The sequence below is a fragment of the Cricetulus griseus genome, chromosome 2, assembly GCF_003668045.3.
Source record: "Cricetulus griseus strain 17A/GY chromosome 2, alternate assembly CriGri-PICRH-1.0, whole genome shotgun sequence".
NCBI lineage: Eukaryota > Metazoa > Chordata > Mammalia > Rodentia > Cricetidae > Cricetulus > Cricetulus griseus.
Genome location: NC_048595.1, coordinates 42616328 through 42623834, shown reverse-complemented (window position 1 = coordinate 42623834; position 7507 = coordinate 42616328). Strand labels below are relative to the sequence as shown.

Below are 7507 nucleotides of genomic sequence, written 5' to 3'. Positions count from 1 at the left end.
CATCTGTACCTGCTGCCCCCAGAAGTGAGAAGAGAAAAATCAGATCCCTCAGGACTGGATTTATAGACATGCCATGTGAGCTGCCATGTGGGTGCTCTGGAAGAGCAGCCAGTGCTCCTAATTGCTGAGCTGGCTCTCCAGTCCATAGTAATAGAGATTTAAAATATGGAAAAAAGATGGTTGACAGCTAAGCAGGTAAGCCTTTGGTCACATAATGTAGGCTTTATATTTTTAAGACAGTCTGTCTAGATTTGGAAGACAGGAGGCCGTGAGCCAGGTCCCAACACATGAGCATTTTGTGGGGGCATTTCATATCTGAACCTGGATAAGCCTGGAGAACTGTGAGAGCACATGGGGGATCACTAACCCTGGGAGGAAGTTATGGCCCAGCTTCATCCTGGAGGGAAATGGGGAAGCTAGGAAAGACACAGGGAACAGTGTTCCAAGCAGTGGGTACAATGCGCTTAAGCTGAGAGACAAGAAGCCAGGAGTACAGATTGTTCATGCGTGTCATAGCTATGAATAATAAAAGACCATGTTAAGCCTTCATCTCAAGCATAGTGGAGAGTCATTGCAGAGGTGTTAAGCCACAGGGTCTCAATGAAGAATGGATCACAGAATGACTCTGAGACAGCTGTGTGGAGTAGCCTGGGGAATAGGAGCAAATGCATGGTTGGTTTGTACTATGGACCAAACCCAGGGCCTTGCTCATATTAGGTAAGTGTTCTACCACGGAACTACATCTGAGCCCTTGGTTTTCTGAGGCAGTCTCATGATGTAGCTCAGTTTAGCCTTGAGCCAGATCTCTCCTGCCTCAGCCTCTGGCTATGTTCCTTATTCTACACTTCTTTTTATTAAGTGACTTACCTACAATCGTGTTGTCTTTACTTACATTTTTTAGCCTTTGTTTCCCTTAATGTTGTTGGAAGCCTAGGACCCTGTATCTCGGTCACAATCGATGTCAGTAGTTCTCAACCTGTGGGTAAGACCCCTTTGAGGGTCAAATATCAGATAGCCTGCATATCAGATACTTATACTATGATTCGTAACAGTAGCAAAACTACAGTTCCGAAGTAGCAGTGAGATCATGCTATGATTGGGAGTCACCACAACGAACTGTGTTGAAGGTAGGAAGGGTGAGAACCAAGCAAACAGAAGACTGAAGCACAGGTCCCCGTGAAACTGCTTCCTGTTGGACTGAATTTTCAAGCCACGTTTCCAGTCTGCTTACCAGTCTGCAGTCCCTCAGCCACAGGGCAGGCTGCCCTCAGCTGTCCCTCCCCCAGGCTTCCGGTTGCTAGGTGTCCTGTTGTCCTATTTGAGTATCATCAGTTCTGATTACTTTTTCATCTTCCCTTGACTATTTGTACTATATTAGTGTGGGTTGCAGTGTGGCCTGTGATAAAGGCTGAGGCACTGGGAACTGTGTTGTCTTCTGTGGAAAGCTGACTTGTAGTTAGTATGGCTTCTGACTTTGTGTAATAGTGACTTCTGGGGCATAGTTCCTACCTTACTTGAAATTCCTAATTATCAAAGCCATTTTCATGTGTTTCTCTGCTAAATGCTCGTCCTGTGCTGTTAGTGACTGACTTGTTTAGAACAGGAATTTTTTTTTTGTTTGGGAGTGCATGTGTATGCATGTATGTACTCCTTCCGGTCTCTCAGTGAAACTGGAGCACAGTAACTTGGCTAAACTGACTGGCCAAGCCCCTGAAATCTTTCTCCCTCTGTGCCTCCCAGCACTGGAATTACAGCCTCTGGCACCACACACTGGAGGTGCTGGGGATCCAAACTCAGGTCCTCATGCACAGTACCTGCTGAGCCGTCTGCCCTGTCCCCCAGAACAGGGGTTCTTAACCTCTTTCTGTGCCACAGACCTTTTTGAGATCTTATGAAGTCTATGGAAACCCCTCTCAGAATTATGTTTTCAAATGCATAAAACCAAATATGGAGGATTACAAGGAAACTTAAAATTAAATGCTTATCAAAATATTTTCAAGACTGTGATGTAGTAATGTGTATATTTCCATTCATACAGAGTAACATCAAAAGGTAGCTGTAACACTTCTGTCATCTCAAAGTGTTGGTTTTTTTCTTAGACATGTTAAGAGTAAATTGTTTCTGCTTGCTCAGTTCAGATTATTGGATCAACTTATTGCTTCTGCGTGTGCTTTCTGGATCTGGACTGTTTGCAGTGTTAACAGTAATTGAGGACTTGGGTAGACAGAAGTCAGCAACTGGTTGGGAAGGAAAGATTCAAACAAAAGCTCCTGATGAGGCTTCCTGAAGTTGCACCATGTCACTCTTCCTGGAGCACCATGCCTCTTGAGTTCATAATCTCAGGTGTATGGACTTTAAGAAAATTTGCAACATCTGAATTAAGCAAGTGTCTAATTAGGTAACTCATAGGAAGGTTTGTTTGTTGACATGCCTTGTAGCAATCTTGTATCTACCTACGGGAACCCATAGCTCTCCCAGCTGAGCTGTTTGGCGACTGAGGAAGCCTTCTGACATCCCTGTAAGGAAAGCAGATGGATGTCCCTCTCTGTCTTATACTTGGCAGTGCAGTCTCAGGGAGGATGAGCTGCTGCAATCCCAGGGTGTGGAAAGCATCCCAGGAACAGTGAATGCTGAGATAGGGTTTGGACCTTTTTCCTAGACAGCTAGCTGCAGCTCTCTGTCTCCTGGCCCCTGTAATTGGGCTGCTTGTTTAGTTTAGATGCTTCCAGTACTAAGCCCCAGTTCTCAAGAACATCTCTCTGTGACTGGAAACAGATGGAGACACTCAGAACTCAGAGGGTGGGCTTATTCCATCGGCCCACACTCTTGTTCTTACCCCATTCTTCTGACGCAACAGCTGGGACTTGGAGAGGTTGCTGCTTATCTCCTTAGATAATAACTTGTTAGTCCGACGGAAAACCAAGTCTGTCCAATGCAAGCCAGGAGTCCCATGTCCAGTGGGTCCCTCCTGGCTTCAGCAAGCTAAGATGTGGACAGAAGCTAAGGAATGCCAGAGGGAGGAGTGCTCATGAAGGCTTCAGGGAGGGGGTAGTTTACCAAGCATAGGCAGGAAGACAGATTTAAAAAGGTAGAGGGAACCTGGAACCTGGAGAATCCCTCAAGCAAGTGACCAGGTATAGGCTAGCAGAGGGGTGTACAGCCTTTATGGTGGGCTTTTCAGACCAGGGTTGGTGGCTCCTATGTGTTACTCCATCATAAGGGAGCTGAGGCTGGTGATCACCATGAGTTCAAAGTGATTCCTCCACCTCCAAAAAAAAAAAAAAGAACCTTCTTCTGGCCTTGGAAGGCACCAGGCACACAGGCAAACATACAGGCAGACAAAACCCTCATACACATAAAATAATAAAATAATAATAATAAAAAAAAGAACAAAGGGGCTGGAGAGATGGTCATTGGTTAAGAGCACTTGCTGCTATTGCAAAGGACCTTCAATTCCCAACACCCATGTCAGGCATCTCATGGCAACCTGTACCTCCAAGGCAAGCATGTGTGTGTACACACACACATACACACACACACACACACACACACACACACACACACACACACACACGTCATAAAAAGAAGGAGGGAAGGGAGTGGTGGGGGAATCCACAGCCAGAGCAGTAGCTGCCCAGTTGCCATAGGACCAGCAGATTCCCAGCTTTGTGAGATTATCACATTACAGAAGATCATCCATCTGCTACCTCTACACCGGCCCCTACCCTACCTCTGCAGCAGCATGGGTATCCATGTTCCCTCCTGACCTCCCCAGGAGCCAACAGCAGCAGTGTGGAGGTCTTCAGCAAGTATTTCTATGATGTCTGTGAACTGGGCCTAGGGTTCAGCTTTCATGGTTTCCCTTGCCATGGGTGAGCTGTTCCTTGGGACCACATAACTGAGATAGCCTGCTTGCCCTGGGGTAAAGCCAGCCCATCCCAACAGACCTGGGACAAGACTGCACTCCACTGCCTCTGGACCCCAGCTGTGGGCAGAGCCTGCCTTTTATATCCTGAGTAATTGTGCCATTGTCAAATGATGCTGTCATCGTGTGTGGTAGCGCCCCAATAAATGTATATTCCACAAAATAGAAAGGCCCATTAGTCAGTAAGAAAAAAAAAATCACTCATTGAAAAGTGAGCAGCCTGCATAAACAAGCTATCCACCAGAGAAGAAAATCCTCATGACACTGCATGTTTAAAAGGACCATCAGTGGAGTTAGGGCCAGAGGTTCCGGTCTGTGGGCTGAAGTGAGACAGGCCTATCTATGGTTGCAATCCTAGTTCTGCCCTTCCAGATTAGAGTCTTGGGCAAATAGCATAATGCTTCTAGACTTCAGTTTCCTCATCTGAAAAATGGAGATGGATGACCTGTCTCCTGTGATGGAGAAGACAAGATGGGGTAATTTAAGTGCCGCATAGCAGGTGGTGAAAGTAAGCGCTCAGAAAATGGTAACATTGAAGTAGTGGGAGGAATAGTAAAACCATCACCATGTCACATGAACCAGACTTGCAGATGTTGCAAAGCCTGGGGATTTCAAGGGCTGAGGAAAGGGTCTCTTACATACTGTTTGCCCAGTGCAGACTGGCACGGCACCTTGAAGAGCAGCTTGACAGTGCTCAAGATGCCATAGCTGCCTACAGTGGGACTCCAGGAGCATGTGTATATGAATATATACTGAAATGATGTGTAGGGCTCCGGCTGCCCTTCCGTCAAGGGTTCCTGGGCCAGCAGAGCCCTGGAGAGATGTGATTTTTCCAGCCTAACATGACCAAACCTGCACTGAAGGAGTCCAAAGGAAGAAACATTGAACAACATGAGGAGTGTCCCTCTAAAGGAACACCAAAGCCCCACCCCAGGAAGCTGTGGCTGTGGCTCGAAGGTATGGATGGTTCGCGGTGCGTGGGAGGACCTGGGAGACCATGGGCGCCTCCAGGCTCTACACGCTGGTGCTGGTGCTGGTGCTGCAGCGAGTTCTGCTGGGCATGAAGAAGAGGGGCTTTGGTGCTGGCCACTGGATGGCTTTGGGGGCAAAGAGAGACCATTGAGGACAGAGCTAAGAGGGAGCTGCAGGAAGTGAGGGGCCTGACAGTAGATGCACTGCACAAGGTGGGCCACATCTCATTTGAGTTTGTGGGTTCCGAGGAGCTGATGGATGTGCATATCTTCTCTCCTGACCATGTGCGTGGGATGCCCACAGAGAGTGACGAAATGTGCCCTCAGTGGTTCCAACTGGACCAGATTCCCTTTGCAGACATGTGGCCTGATGACAGCTACTGGTTCCCACTCCTGCTTCAGAAGAAGTAGTTCTGTGGGTACTTCAAGTTCCAGGATCAGGACACCATCCTTGACTACTCGCTTCGTGAGGTGAATGAACTCTAATACAGAGGTCTGGTGGGTTCCAGCCACACTCAGGTTGCTACACAGCCACAAGGTGTTAGTCCAAGCCTACCACAGGAGGGGCTGGCATTTTCTGTTTGCAGAGTGTTGGGGTTGGAAATGTGAAATGTCACTGATACATTCACATGAAGATGATTGCTTCATCTCCTGTTTTGGAAGGTTGTGGCCCCTTAGGAACAATGAGGGAACTGAGTCAGTCACTGGGAGTCAGAGAGATGTGGGACGGGCCTTAAGGTTTTATAGGTAGGTCTCACTCCTGTCTGCTCTCTGCTTCCTCATGATGTGGCCAGCCGTCTCAGTCTTACCACTGTGCCTTATCTACCATGATGGACTGTATCCCCTCGATTGATCCATGAGCCAGAATAAACCTTTGCTCCCCTAAAAGAAAAAAAAAAAAAGGAACACCAAAGCTGGTGTGATAGCTCATGCCTATCACCACAGTACTTTGGAGGCTGAGGCAGGAGGATTACCATGAATTTGAAACCATCCTGGACTATACTAAAAAAAAAAAAAAAAAAAAAAAAAAAAAAAAAAAAAAAAGTAAATAAATAAGTAAATATAAAGGGACACTGAAGAATCAGGAGTCCATGGAAGCTAGAGACTAAAGGGCATGTGTTGGTCCAGGAATGTACTCTATTCTCCACTGTGACAGCCATAGCAGACATTACTAATCAATCATAGAAACTGACCTCAACATCCTTCTAAAATGTTCCACTTGGCCTCTGCTAGTTGACTCTAGTTGGCAGGGAAAAAAATAAATGAATCTAGGTGAGTATCTTTTGTTTATCTCCATCCCCTTCAGCCTTTTCCTTGTCATAGCTTATCAGCCTGGCTTACAGCTGCCATTGGCCTCCCTTTACCTACCACAGGCCAGTGGAACTAGGGATAGACAATTGGCAATAGCTTCAGTCAGTGGCTGGCAGAATGGGGTAAGTGCCCTATTCCCTCAGGTGAGTGAGCCTTAGAGATGCATTGTCACTAGTGTCCCTGAATGCCTCACAGAATCCAGATGTTGGCCCCATGACAGTGGGCGGGGCCTTCCCTTTGATCTCACTTGCCCACTTTACACCAGCATGGTCAGGATCCTTCCCATCGAAACCAGTGAAGCCCACTCTCCTCTGTTCTTGTCAGAGGGCCCGACTCTGAGGAAGCTACACTCCAGCACCTCCCTGCATTTTCATGGGTGTGAAGGGAAGGGATTTCCCAAGCCATTGGCAAGGCCCTTGTGAGAACCCATGCCTAGCTCCCCCAGTCCACTGGCGCCCTCCGGCTTTGGCATTTATTTTCCACTGCAAGAGAAACAGCCCAGCAGTGGAATCCCTGATGGGAACTCCTGGACACCTGGAGGTGGGTAGCACCCTTTGGGTGGACCTCAGAGCCGTCCCTTCTGCTTCCAGGGTCTCAGTCTCCTCTGTGGACTAGATTGCTAAGGGATATGCCCCTTGCTGGGATGGGAGATAGTCTGGAAAACAGCTAGCTCCCACCCAGGCACAAGCATCCAAAAAGTTAAAAATGCATTTCTCCGTGCTTTTAGCAATCCATGAATCCATTTACATTTTAGCTTTAGTAGGAAATGAATACGTTTTCTCTTTTTTATTGATTAATGTATGCATGTGTGTGCTGGGTGAGTGTGCTTAGCACATGTGTGGAGGTCAGGACAAGTTTGTGGGGTCGTTTCTCTCCTTGTACCCTCACATTCATTCTGGAACTTGAACTAAGTCGTCAGGTGTGCACGGCAAGCACCTTTACCCACCAAGCCATCCTGCTGGCCCTCAGAAATGCACATTCCAATCTAGACCACCTACATATTGAACAGATCATCGGTGAGAAAAGGAGCTTTGCCTTCTGGCCCCTGAACCAAGACTCGTGACTCTTCTGCCTGTGGCTTCCTACAGCCCGGGCCTTGCACTCCTGCAGTCTGTTGATACATACAGAGGTGAAAAATGGGCTAGGCCTGGCTCATGTCTCCCATTCACAGTGACTTGAGGCACAAGGCACTTTCTCCCTTTCAGAAACACCAGCTTGCCATCTGTGGAAAGGAATGAGGATTCCAACCCCAGGTTGTCACTGTTCAACTGAAACCTAGGGAAAGGCTTGGTAGGAGAAG

General features: G+C 47.5%; 1 pseudogene; it reads left to right on the top strand.

The window, feature by feature from the left end:
* The first annotated feature begins 3407 nt into the window (after nucleotides 1–3407).
* Nucleotides 3408–5469, top strand: LOC100771054 (annotated as a pseudogene).
* The last annotated feature ends 2038 nt before the right edge of the window (nucleotides 5470–7507 follow it).